This window comes from Epinephelus fuscoguttatus, linkage group LG7, assembly GCF_011397635.1.
Source record: "Epinephelus fuscoguttatus linkage group LG7, E.fuscoguttatus.final_Chr_v1".
Lineage (NCBI taxonomy): Eukaryota > Metazoa > Chordata > Actinopteri > Perciformes > Serranidae > Epinephelus > Epinephelus fuscoguttatus.
In genome coordinates, this window is record NC_064758.1 from 22997328 (window position 1) to 23010573 (window position 13246).

At 42.5% G+C, this 13246-nt stretch overlaps 1 protein-coding gene across 1 annotated transcript in view; it reads left to right on the top strand.

Annotated features, from left to right (window-relative positions):
* LOC125891397 (adenylate cyclase type 6-like) overlaps positions 1-13246 on the top strand; it is a 43422-nt gene that overhangs the window by 11279 nt on the left and 18897 nt on the right. The gene's annotated exons all lie outside the window — the stretch shown is intronic.

Genomic DNA, 13246 nt, shown 5'->3' on the forward strand with positions numbered 1-13246 from the left:
AACAGTCTTCCTGCGGCCCTACAGTCTATACAGTTTTGCTCTTGAACAACTCATCTGTCTTCATCTCACTCACATAATTACTTCTTTTCATCATATTACTGTAAGCAGAAGACATCTGACTGCAAAGTGAGTCAAGTTGCTGGAAACTCTGAATGGATATTTAGCCCCTCTGGTGCTGCAACTTGTCCACAGAAGGGTCAATTCATTATTTCCTCGTCTTCACTTCTGCTTTCTGGGATTTTGCACGCTTCATCCCTTTAACTGCATTTGGTTTAAGAAGTCTGCTGCTGCGGGCTGCTCTGACAGCTGACGTTGTGGAAGCTGTTTTACTTCCAAGTTTTGACAGACGCGCAGCAGCCCTTTGATTAGAAGAAGCTAACAAATTCCTCTTATTCTATTGGTGGCATCAGTGTTTGTTCCCATGTTTGGTTAGCACTGAACGTTCTAATGTCAGATCTTCACTCCAGCACATGAATGCACCACACAGAGCTAGCAGTTTATCTTCAAGTCGCATGAGGTTTTGTTTGTAACCTTTAGTGTAAGCGTGCAATAATCCTAATGGACAATTGTCAGATTATTGCCATCAGACTTTTTGTCACCCACAGCTTTCTCATCCTGTTGGCTGCGGAGTACAGAACACAATCTCTAGAGATTTTAGAAATGTACTCAAACTCCAAATTTGAAAGAGCCCCCCGTGGAAAATGCCCCCTTTGCATCGGCCTACTTTTGTCCCGTCACCTGAGTTATGGTTTCATCTTGTGGCGCCGAGCACTCAGACTGTGGCTGGAAGTCAGACACGTACGAGCCAGTGCACACGCACACACATCACATGGTCCAGAACAGATTCAGTTGGCCCACTGAGTGCTTCCCAGTGAGACGCCACATGTCCCTCGTGTTTTTCTTATGTCACTCTCTCTTGTGGGAAGAGAAGTTTTGCTTTGATATATGTACAGTATTTCCATAAGTTAAGTATGAACAGCTGTGCGTCCATACGCCTGTATGCCTTAAGGGGGATTATGTGACTTTTGGTGCCATTGTTTGGTTCTAAGAATGTATAACCAGCCTGTGTGCAAGATGTCATACATGGATTATCAAGGACCCAAGTGAAGTTGTTCTTTTATGTGCAGCAGGATATATTTGAATAGGCAAATCCCAAATGGAGTCCTCTGAAGAGTGAGCTATTGACATGCAGGTCAAGAAGAGAGTGAAGTCTCGAAGGTACATCTCGTCTGTGCTTTTGTTATTGTGTGCTGATCTGACACTAGAGGAAAAACCTGTTCCTTTGGCAGATTGTTATGGGGTCAACGAATGTGGGACTAGTGGAAACATACTGATCCCTCTGCTTAACACTGGTGAAAAAGATACCAATCAATGAAATGTCACAGGCATGACCGAGGCGTGCATAATGCATTTAGGCCAGAACATTGGTGTTACCTAAGTAAAACCTCAAAGCAGCCACACAGGCTACTTTAACCTTTATGCAATTATTTATGATGTTTGCTTGGGGAGTATGACAAGGGCTGTGTCTGATACTCTCATGTACTGCAGGCTAACACCCTCTGCTCTCTGAGTGGTATTGAAACTGAAAGAAAATATGCCGTGTTGGCTCTGTATCTTTTTAGTATTATCTCTCTGGATGTGCAGGATATATATCTGATTTTGGTATCTGTACTGTACTCAGTCCTGCCTTATTTCTGCATACTGCTTTGATACAATAATTTGCTTGTTAAACAGGAAAAAAAGGAAATTATTTCCAACATTCATTTATTGTTCAAACTGAATAATTAATGGAACATAACTGGCACCAATTAAAAAAGATGACTGTCACATTTTAAATGGCAGTTTTTTTTTTACTGGTACTCTCTTTCAGCTAACACCCTGAGTGAAATATTGCAGCCTTTCACAATGTGTTTATTGCGCAGGTTATTATCACATTGATTTATTGTGCAGCTTTTGTATTAGAGTTCACAGTGGCCTATTTTTAGGGCTGGATATCTTTTTTTTTAACCGATACTGGTGCCTGTACCAAAACAACTTTTTCATGCTTTAGTTTGAGAGATAAGTACTAAATCTGTTTGTTTGACCTCTTGAAGGAAAACTACGACACTTGTAACATTTATATGTTCTTCCTGTAGTCTAAGACACTCCAATGATATAAGTAAGCATGAGCAACTCTCTCTGAAATCCAAAAACTAGAGTGCTAAAACCTCCAATTTGTGATGTCATCATCAAGTCTGAAGCTGCGCCATAGACAGTTAATTGGGAAAGATGTTCTGGATGACACTGAGAGCACCCAGGGGAATGCTCTGAGTATATGGGTACGCTTTCTGTTTCAGAACTGAGATACAATAAACCGAGCACTGCAACATCACGCTATCACTTCTGGGTAGATGACTGGCAATTGATTTGAGTCGTGAAATCGGTTATTTCTGTTGTTATTTTCAGCCATAACTGTAATGTTCAAAGATATATAGTTAGTCTTGGTGGTGGGACGTATCTGATGTTAATGCTGTGCTTATTTTATGTACCATGTTGCTTCACTAGCATCTTTGAAAAACAAAAGCTACCAACATGGAAGCTAAGCAATTACCTGCTATAGATGGGGCTGCAGCAAAAAGTACCTTAAAAGACCCACCTATTCAAAACATTTTTTAAAGTATGCTTTATTTGGAATATTTTACCTGCTTTACCTTACACACTAACTGATCCAGGCAGCGTTAAACCAGCAATTCCGGTATTCTCCTTAGTAAAATTACTTCTTTTGTCAATGGAGTCTGGTGGCTCAGAGTTCTGAATGTACGTGGTGTTCCCCTTTAAACATCGGCATTAACAAAGAAACATATAGAGCCTAAAATTTGATACATTAGATTAAATAGGATTTTTAAAAATGTGCTCTCTGATTTAGATCATGACATAATGAGATCAAACAATAAGCTAACAGGACTAAGAATCAGTTGCATTTGATACTTGACACTCATCAATACCAGATTCTGTGGACAGATTTTGGTTAGCACTCAATAAGTCTTGACAAGTTTGACACCCTGTCATATTTATATTTAGTGAATCCGGTGTCCAGTGTTCACACATCCTGTACACACACATATACACACACAGATCAGGAGAAGTGGAGTGTGTGATCTGTGTCTGTCTGCGTGAGCTGCATGGATCAGAGTGGCTCACTTGGCTGCTGTCAGATGGTGAGAACCCATCATCAGGTGCTGTGGGTGCCAAACAATGCACTGGCTCAAATAATAGATCCCCCCTTTACTCCCCACCCCGCCCCCTCAGAGAGGGAGAGTGTTTGTGACTCATCCACTTATTGTATTACAACCACAGGCAACGATACAAACCCGGATAACTTCCACCACCACGGGTAGGAGCAATTAGGATTAGTGATAAGCGAAATATTGCTCTTAAATACAGCCGATGATAAGGCAAATAATAGCTGGGCTAATAATAGCTGTGCGAGTCGGGATGAGGAAGTGCAGGCTTCTAATAACAGCTCATGGTTTACTAACAACTTGGCTCTCTGCAAAAGTAAACACAGGGATTTAAGGCTGAACGGCCATGGCGGACAGCCAACAGATATATATTAGGAATCCATTAGCAGTGTTAAATGTTGATCTGTGTGGCATGCAAGCCCCTAGGCTTTTAAGGGCAGTTTTGCTCTGGATCCTGTTCAGTGTAGTGCACCCTGTCCCAGTGCTGGTGACAGGAAGGTGAATGGCTCTCTGTCAAAGGTCACTATCACACCAGCCAACTGTCCTGTTATCCCACTATCCCAGTTACAATTACACTGTTATAACAGCCCAAACATATGTCGGGCTGGTGTGAGAATGCATCACCGGAGCGAGGCAGTAATTAACACACATAGTGACTATCAGTGAACAAACACCTTCCTGCGACTGAAATGTACGCCGCTGTGAACAAGCCATGGATCTATTGTCAAAGACATTACAGACCAATGCCGTTTCTAGGAGTCGACAACTGGGACTAAGCCTGGACCGTCTGGGGCTTAGGTGAGCGTGTGTGTGCGCTCATTTTTTTTGGGTGGTCCCCACTGTTATGCCTGAAACAATACCACCTAAATTTCATTTAGCTTTACTGCATTGTATGCAGGGGCTGATCTATCGGGTGGCATACAGTGGCAGCTGCCACCCCTAAAAAATGCATTGGATGCAGTAAGACATGACTGTGCTGTGACAGGACACAGGACTGATATCACCCAGTTGTTGCTAGCTGTCTGTGGGCAGCAGCTCCATTTTCACCTGGCCCCAGCAGCTTTCCGATTAGCCTCGATCTCCCGGTCCTGGACGGATACAACAGCACAACAGTACAACAGCTTGTTTTCCTGTGGGTGTTTATTTATTCTATCCATCTATCTATTAAGGCTGTCAAATTTGATCAATTTTGAAATCACAATCAGTAATCAATAATCATGTTAAGACCATTGCTTTGGACAAAATGGTCTTAACATGATTATTGATTACTCATGTTAAGACCATTTTGTCCAAAGCATGGACAAAATGGTCCCCATTGACAAAAGAAGTAATTTTACTAAGGAGAATGGACCATTGATGATTAACAATAATCATGTTAAGACCATTGCTTTGGACAAAATGGACATCTGCGCGGCAGCTGAGAATCCTCAAAGCTATGGCACCAGTGTTTCATTGCTACTTCTACTACTTTACATTGTTCTGTTTTTACATTATTATTATTATTAATATTATTATTATTATTATAGTCGATTGAATGGACACATTTGTTTATTTGGACAAACATTCAGGAATATCAGGTGTTTTGATTATTTTCCTTTTCTTAAAATTGTGTGACCAGCTCCCCAAGTGTCTAATGTCCTTTAACTTATGTCATCTATTCTTACATGACAAAATCATCTGTTGCCTAAAACATTGTTCCCATAACACGTTTTTTATTATCACAAAGCAATCATCATATAAATTGTACTGTTATTGCACCTGCATCAGATATCACAGATATAAAGGCCTAGTTGGGCTTTGCTTATCTACATTATTCAACAACCAGTGGTTCAGTAAAGTCGCTAGTGGGACTTGTGTTTATACCATAACTTTTTGGTGTAGTGTTGTCAGCTACTGCTGCTCTGTGAGCCTGATAACCAGGGGTGTATAGCTATTTGTACTGGAGCGCACCTGTGACAGTTAAGGTGGGCTTGTTATGAAGGTTTTGTAACCACTGTCCCTACGGTGGTAATTTTACATACAGCAGCTGAGCAGAAGATGTAATGAGCGCATGATACATCCATGACTGTAGGCTTTGTGTCCAGGTCAAGAGGGCTATAGATGGACTGGCTAAGCTTGGAGAGGACGTTACCCAAACACCACCCACTCCCTCAGTCTCTCTACATCCACACACACATAGGAAGCCACAGCAGCAAAGGCTAAGATGTTCAGTAATTGAATTATTTACATTTCAGGGTGATTATAGATATTTTTCCTCTCTCAGAAAGATTCAGGGCTAGATAAAAAACATTCCCGGCTAAAGCCTCTGAAGCCCTGTGCCGATGACGCAGATGTTACAGACCCTCTTTAACCTGCTCTGCCTCTTTGACTTTCACCTGACCAGCTTATTAAATGGAAAGAGCAGATCACCCTAATGATTTTGTCCAGTCAGTGTGGATAGTTTTTCCTGTCTGCAGCTCTGAGCCTTCGTGTCTCACAGCATGTCTTATTCACATTTTCAGTGAATGACGTCAGATACAATAACAAGATCTCTGGTCCCATGATGTAATTTCACACATTCAGGGTTAATCCAAAGGAAGTTGCACTCTGTCTTGTGCCTTCACGGGATCCTCCCACTGAAGTGTGCAGAAAGCTAAAAAAGTCTTAATTTATCACGCTCCCTCCTCACCCGTAAAAAAAATAAAAGCCTCTCCTTTTAAGGTGGCAGAAAGACAGCACTGTTTTCTTTGTTGGGGATGAAGTATCATAGCTGCCAAAGCTGCTAGACTCTACATTTTCTTTAACATTCATAACGCCTGAATCACATTTCTTCTTTGTTTTGGTGTGTAAAGCCTTTCAGGGCTGAGCAGAGAACACCAGGACATTATAAACAAAAGGCCACAACACTAAGACATATACAGTAGCAGCTCAGCTTGTAGTTTTCAAACCATGTGTTGAAACTCAACACCTGTGCTTTTATTCCAAAGAAACGCTGCTGAAGTGTCAGGCTTCGCAAACATGTCACATGCGACTTTTCCCGAAGATGGCCCGGGAGGCAGATGTGTTACATGCATGAGTTCAGTGTCAGCTCATCCACAACGGCGCAGCTCATTAAAGCCAAAGCTTGGGTTGAAGCAGTAACCAAACTGCTCTTGTGTTTCTGCTGTTTAAACTATAACCTGTTGTTCTTGTACCCGTATTGATCTGTGTGCTTTGTAGTAAAAGTCAATATTGTGTATGGTTGAGGAGTCAGAGCAGGGAAGGACAGCCGTTAAAACAGTGTAATGAATGTTAGCAGATGCTTATATAACTGGACAGTAAGACTAAACTCTTGTATGTTTTTAATGGAGCTCCAGCATCTGGCCCACACACACACACACACACACACACACACACACACACAATCTCATTTAATGTAGCTCAATGTTCCCGCACTTAATTCTGTTACTCAGTATTTAAAGACAGTCTGGCTAAAAGAAAAAAAACGTGCCTTAGTACGAGTCGCCAGCAGACATTTTCCCATTTTGGAATAATCTCTTAATATTCCTGTTACATCGGTCTCTGTCACAGTGAAATGGTGGCCTTGGGTTCATGTTGTGCATTGTGCTTAAAAGGAGATGGAGGCAATAGCAGCTGAAATGGGAATTCCTGGATGTTTAGCTCACAGTCACACAGTTCAAGGTCTGGACTCCCTCACACAGTTCAAATCAGCAGGAGCAGCCAACAGAGGAGTGAACGGGGCTGGTCGCCTGGTTGGTTTGTTAGGCTAATTAACCAAATCTTGTGTTCATGCAGCCGCCGCGCTGTAATTGCAGCTGTGCCTGTGAGGGTGTGAGTGGGCAGGAAGTGAGGGGTTAGTGAGGACACAGCTGGGAGGAGGGTGCTGTGTCCGGCCCTGCCCACTCCTCCCCCTCACTCCCCCCCTTCTCTGTCTGTCCAGCCAAACTCTGACCCCGAACCACTGAGCAGCCAAGACCACTGACAAACACACACTGGAGTACACATCAGCACAGTTTTGTATCCACTACTCATTAATACTAATATGTGTTAATTAATACATTTGAAATGTTGAATCATTATTCAAATGAGAGAATGACAGTGGACACCTGTTGGTTTGTGCTGTTACTAATGCAACTACTCATACTACTGTCACTCCCACCTCTATAGTGATGTTCTATCTATCTATCTATCTATCTATCTATCTATCTATCTATCTATCTGGCCACCAAATAGCAGTATGATATTCTAGGCCCCTGCCTAGAATATCATACTGCAAGCCTTTGCCAACACAACATAACATTTCAACAAAGATCCCGATTCATGCATGTATTTTAGTTCAGCATTCTGTCACTGGCTAGCTAGTGGTGTGTCGGGGCTACTGGAGTATGGGTTTATTAAAGCTCCTTTCCCACTGGACAAAAAAAGCCATTAACAGCCACTAATATCTGGCTTTTGTATTCAGTGGAAAAGATTACAATCTGCATTCACTCCCAGGAAAAAGGACTGCAGTAGTCATGGGTATTTATCTGCTCCAGCTCTGATGGAAATACGACACAGTAGAGGCGCTAATTTTTAGCCCCTTTGCCTGTGTGATGTAATGATGGGCTGCCACAAAATACTGTCCGTCTCCACCCAAGCAGCACCCGAACATCGTTCAAAATGTCATCTGCACCGACTTTAAGAAAAATACATAATAGATTAAAAAAAATAAGTAACCAGTGCACCATTTTCACTGGCCTCCATGCTGCTTTCTACTTCTTCCTAACCTATTTCCAGCCTGTCAGTAGCCCTTTTTAAATAGGAATTGTGCAAATTTGCAGGAAAAACAAAAATCGGGGAGTGCGGCAAAATGCAGCCTGCCTACTTTTTTTTATACAGAATGCGCCTTTGTCGGGAAAATGGGGGGCGTGAGCAAGTAACAAATCGTGTAGCTCAGCGTGTGATGTAAGCAGTGACATAGGAGGGAAGCCGCGGCTAGTCAGTCCTTTACCGTCCCCGTCACTTGACGGTTAATGGCCTCTTCGTTTGCGAGGGCAAGGAGGGCGCACAATTACTTGTCTCCCCAGCTGCTCATCTTTACAGCGTCTTTCAGATTTGTGTTTCCCTCTTGCTACTAGCTGCTCATTCCTGCTATCAGCTGTTTCCTGTTTATCCATTGCCAGTGGCTCGCACGTGCGGCGTCATCAACAGCTCCTCCTACAAGTCATCAACAGCCCTTCCTGTGGCGGAAGGCCGCCTCGGTCCAAAAAACCAAAACCAAACCAAAAAGGTTCCACCAATATGTCTACCCTACGAGGCAGAAAATTGGGCACCTTGGATCAACTCGCTCTGTGTGTCTAAACGCTCGCAGCTTGCTGGCAAAACAGCCCAACATTTGCCAAAAATCTGACAGTGTAAAAGGGGCTACTGACACCAAAGTGACACTACAGAGAAAAAAAAAAACAGAAAGGCAAACCCATTTGCTGGCCGTGAGAAAGCAGTCTATTGCCTGTTTTGAACTGGTTTTCCCATGTTTAAAAACCCACATACACGTGCTTATTTGGGTGGGAAAAGAGAGTAAGCCTACTCGGACTGTGAACACGATCCTTACAGAAGAACCAGAAACACAAAAAGCGGATGATAAAAACCGAAACAGCAACAAAAAATTAGGATAATAGGAATACCAATGTATTTTGACAAAGACGGCTACAGTTTGAAGAATGTATTGTATGTTTTTTTTACTGCGTTTTGTAATGTTTTTATTACAGACAGTGCTTGGAGGGAGGGTGGGAAGGTAAGAGGAGTGGAGGGAGCGAGTGAGAGACTGTGAGGCAGAGGCACAGAGGGGGAGGGGTGTGTGAAAAAGATACACTGTGAACTAAGAGACTGTGAGAGAACATATGTACCATACGAGGAACTTGGTTTTCAATTTAAATACATAATTATATATTTTTATACTGTTGTTATCTAATTTTCTAATGTTAATGTAATTTATTGGAGTCTCACAGTTAAGGAAGGCTGTGTTAAGTTGCCAAGATTACATTTGTACCACCAAAATGTGCTTTGTCCACCAAATTTTGGTTATTGGGGTTTGGTTATCGGTGGGGCCAGTGCATAGCATCTATTAGCTGATGAATCTATTAACAAAAATGCCAAATATAGCCTGGATCTTACTGTATGATGGTAAATTGATGATGTCCTGGCTTTGAACTGTTGGCCAGACACAACAATCCATCTAGAGACTTCAGTTGGGACTTTGGGAAATTATGATCAAACATAACAACACACACACACACACACACACACCCCAACCCCTAAATGTATGCTTAATTCAATACCAAACTGTTAATCAGTTGGTAGTTGCAGCCTTAATGTAAAATCAGAAAGGAGATAGCAGTAATAGGTCACACAAAGTGCATATAAGCTCTGCAAAACTTGAGGTTGCACACTCATTTAACGTGAGATTATTTTGTGGCTGTCCCCTCTAGTTCACAGAGACCAGATATGTTTGGAAAAAGAGGGGAAAAGGGACAAATAATAAATGTCCCAGAGCCAACCTAAACCCAGGATGTTACATGGTATAATTCAGCCAAGTGAAGTGAGCCACAAGAAAGTACTAGGACGACTAAAACGTGAGCTCATGTGACCCTGCTGCTCGTGTTTTAGGGAGCGGCCTTGTTCAAAGCTCTCAAATGACAGTGTAACTGCAACAACAAAGAATCTGTTATATCTGTGTACTGTTAAACCGAAAGTCGTTCTCCTCTACTCGCTGTCATTTATTTCTCTGAGGCCAGTAAGTTCTCTGTTCCTGTTAGATCTTCTGTCACGGCTGTCTTCAGGCTGTGCAGGTACATTCAGTGTAATAATAAATAAGATCAGGGCCTTATTGGAACTGTTGAACTTGAGCCAGTCGAGAGTAAATTGAAGGTCGAGATATTGAACCAGAAGGATAAATGAGCATTGTAATCTTTTGATTTGAGGAAAAATTTGTTGGTCAAATTAGAAAAGTGGAGTGGGTAGATTTAGCTTGCTGGTTTTAGTTTGTTTTAGTCAATAATTCCAGGATCTCTGGGAGATTTTTCCTCATGTTTGGACAGCGTTTATGTACAAGTATTAATTCGGGATCTGTTTTTCTGACAGATGTGCGGCCTGGGTCCAGCTCTATTTAGCTTTGCGGATTTTGCTTCAGCGTTTCACAAAGATTACTTCGTGGCCTCACTGGTCGCCTGAGACCAATTTTGGTTTGGCCCGAGCCATGACAAAAACAAAGCTCTGATTCGAGATGGCAGTGATCCAAGATGGCAAAGACAGGCACCCCCACCCTTCTGCAACATTTATCTTTATAAGGAATGGCTTCTTCCTTATGTCAGTGATTACACATTATAGTAACCCCTGATTAGATCTGGGCCAGTGCAACAGAGTCTCATAGTATTGTCTATTTTTACCACTCTTGTACCACATATTATCTTTTCCGGCTACGAACAGCCGTGTGTGACTGGGCTTTGACGTTCATCTCTGTAAGACATTTTAAAAAGCTCCAAAATGCCTATCAAAGGTCATGTGCTGGAGAGTAGCCCCCATGTCAACAGCAGTCAGGGTCCCTTGAGTCAGTGTGTTGACTTATGGGATGTAGCATTCTGGCCTTTTTAAAGTTTAAACTTTAGCCTTAGTGGAGCTCAGGGCTGGTGGGATATCTAAACTTATCTTTCATTGCAGGCCTTTTCAAATACTCCTGGATAAATCCAAACATTGATTACGTGATGGACAATGCCTTCATTTAAGAAATGACAGTGTGTTATCAGTTCTTAGTTTACCACCTCTCACTGTATTGTTATAGGAGTTAATATTAGCCACAAATTCATCACCGTGTGACCACGTCAGCTCTGCTCACAGACAAGGCTTCTACAGTTTAACCTTTTTAAGAATAAAAGAAACACTTGTACAGTTGCCACAGGCCTAAACGTCATGGAAACATCTTTTATTGATCAGTACATAAAAGCTGTGGCAAGTTTTGTCTCTGAATGAATGGACCTTGGTGTGAAAACCTGACTTGTGCACACGCACATTCCAGCGTGCCTGTGCGTGATGGAATTGTCCAGTGGGATATTATTAAAGACAGAATGGATTTTCTGTATGTTTGCCAAGCCAAAATCTTTTCCATCCCCTTCCTTCACTTGTTCTTTAACATGTTATCCGTCTGCCTTACTTTATAAAGCACCTTGCCGGGAGCCGCGCCTTATAAGCCAATGTTTGGACTCCTTTTAACTTCACCGCCAAGAGGTTCCTGCTTAAGTAAATGTCGAGCAAGGCTTGTCTTTGAGAGCCAAAAGTCTGAAGGAAGAATGGTCAGGAGACATCAGGGGAAGATATTCTAAGTCCAGCTTAGTGGTTGTAAAGAGAGTGGCAGCGTGCTAATGAAGAGGAGCTTCTACTGCTCTCTTTACACCACATTACTGTTTGGAGAGCAAAGTGTCAGAGCTACCGTGGATCTGTGCTGGATTTGCAGGCCTGGGTGATATAAGTGCAGCAACAGACACAACAAGCTTCAGGATCAAAGAACTGCCAGTCCAAAAGGAGTCACACACACACACACACACACACACACACACACACACACACACACACACACACACGCATAGCTCACACACAAGATTTATTCAAAAGCCTCTCTAAATGCTTTTGCCACTAATCTCCAGACTGTGTGGTGACTAAGCATAACTTGGCATTAACACACAAGCGTTGTTCATCATGTTTTCCCCACACTTTAGTTTCACCTATTCAGAGCTATCAGGCTGTTATATTGAGCTATCATTCAAGATGTAGTCACTCAATTGTTGCTCAGCTCTAATAATGCTCACCCTGAACGCACCGTACCTGCTGATATTGGGGGCATTCTCGAGGTTTCAATAGATGCCGCTCTCGCATTGGAGTCGCATTTGCACATAAATATATATCCATGCTACCACAGCATTATTGTGTGTTTTTCTGTGAAACAAAAATACACAGAATCCTAAGTGTGGGACCTCCTAAGCTGCGTTCAAGCACACTCTGTGTTTGTTGCCAAACTTTCATAATCAGTTTGATAGGAATGCCTTGCGCGCTCACAGCTGAATTGGTTGAATGTAAATTGAGTGCGTTGCTGAGAAGCGTGGTCTTGGGAACTGCAGGTGGCCCTGTATCTCAGACAGGCCATTTAACCAAGTTATCTGGCTTGCTCTGTTCAGGGCCATCTGTTTGGGATTAATACGATCAGGTTGTATCAGGGGCCCTTCAAGAGCGGAGTGTCAGTTCTCCATTGGTGGTCTATAACATAACGATGCAGGGCTTATCAGGAAGCCCTGGCCTGTCAATGATTTATGACCACAGCAGGCTAATCGCTAATTAAGTGACGATGCGGCACAAATTCAATGTTGCACTGAGGAAACAATTGCTCAGCCAGTCATGCAAAGAACAAGAGTGGATATTCTTTGTAGGTACTCACAACTGATCTTCAATAGCCTGGTGATGAGGTGTCTCGCACGTCCTGACAGCTTTGATCTGAATCTTTGAAAGTTGACTGACAGTTGGCATCAGCAATTCTCTGTCATCCCGCATCAAGGAGTTCAGGAAAAAGTGTTCTTCCCTGAAAACCTGTTTGAAGGAACCTGGCTGCATCCACTGTACACCCTCAGAAATGAAAAATGAGGATGCATTTTGGATGCTCCGTTGTTAGTCCTTGAATAATGTTGTTGCTCTCTGCCTGCATCAGCTACATCAGGGATTAGTATTTACCCAATACATCAAAAGCATGTTTGCTTCTGCACCTGCGAACCATCAGCGTGTTTATTTTTGCTTACTGCTGTGCTTCTAATCTAGTTTGGCCATTTGTTTTCAGATGGAATAGGAAGCTACCTCCAACTCTCCTCGAATAAACAGTAGAGTTTGCCCACCACTGTCCTGTGGTAATGGTGTTGTGTTTCAAGTGCAGGTTGTTAGATTGTCTCTGTCTTGTTGTGACAACAATGGGCGAGTCCCTTTGTATACAGTTGAAACCTCATCTCTGGACCATGGCACAAAGCCTGTAAGTT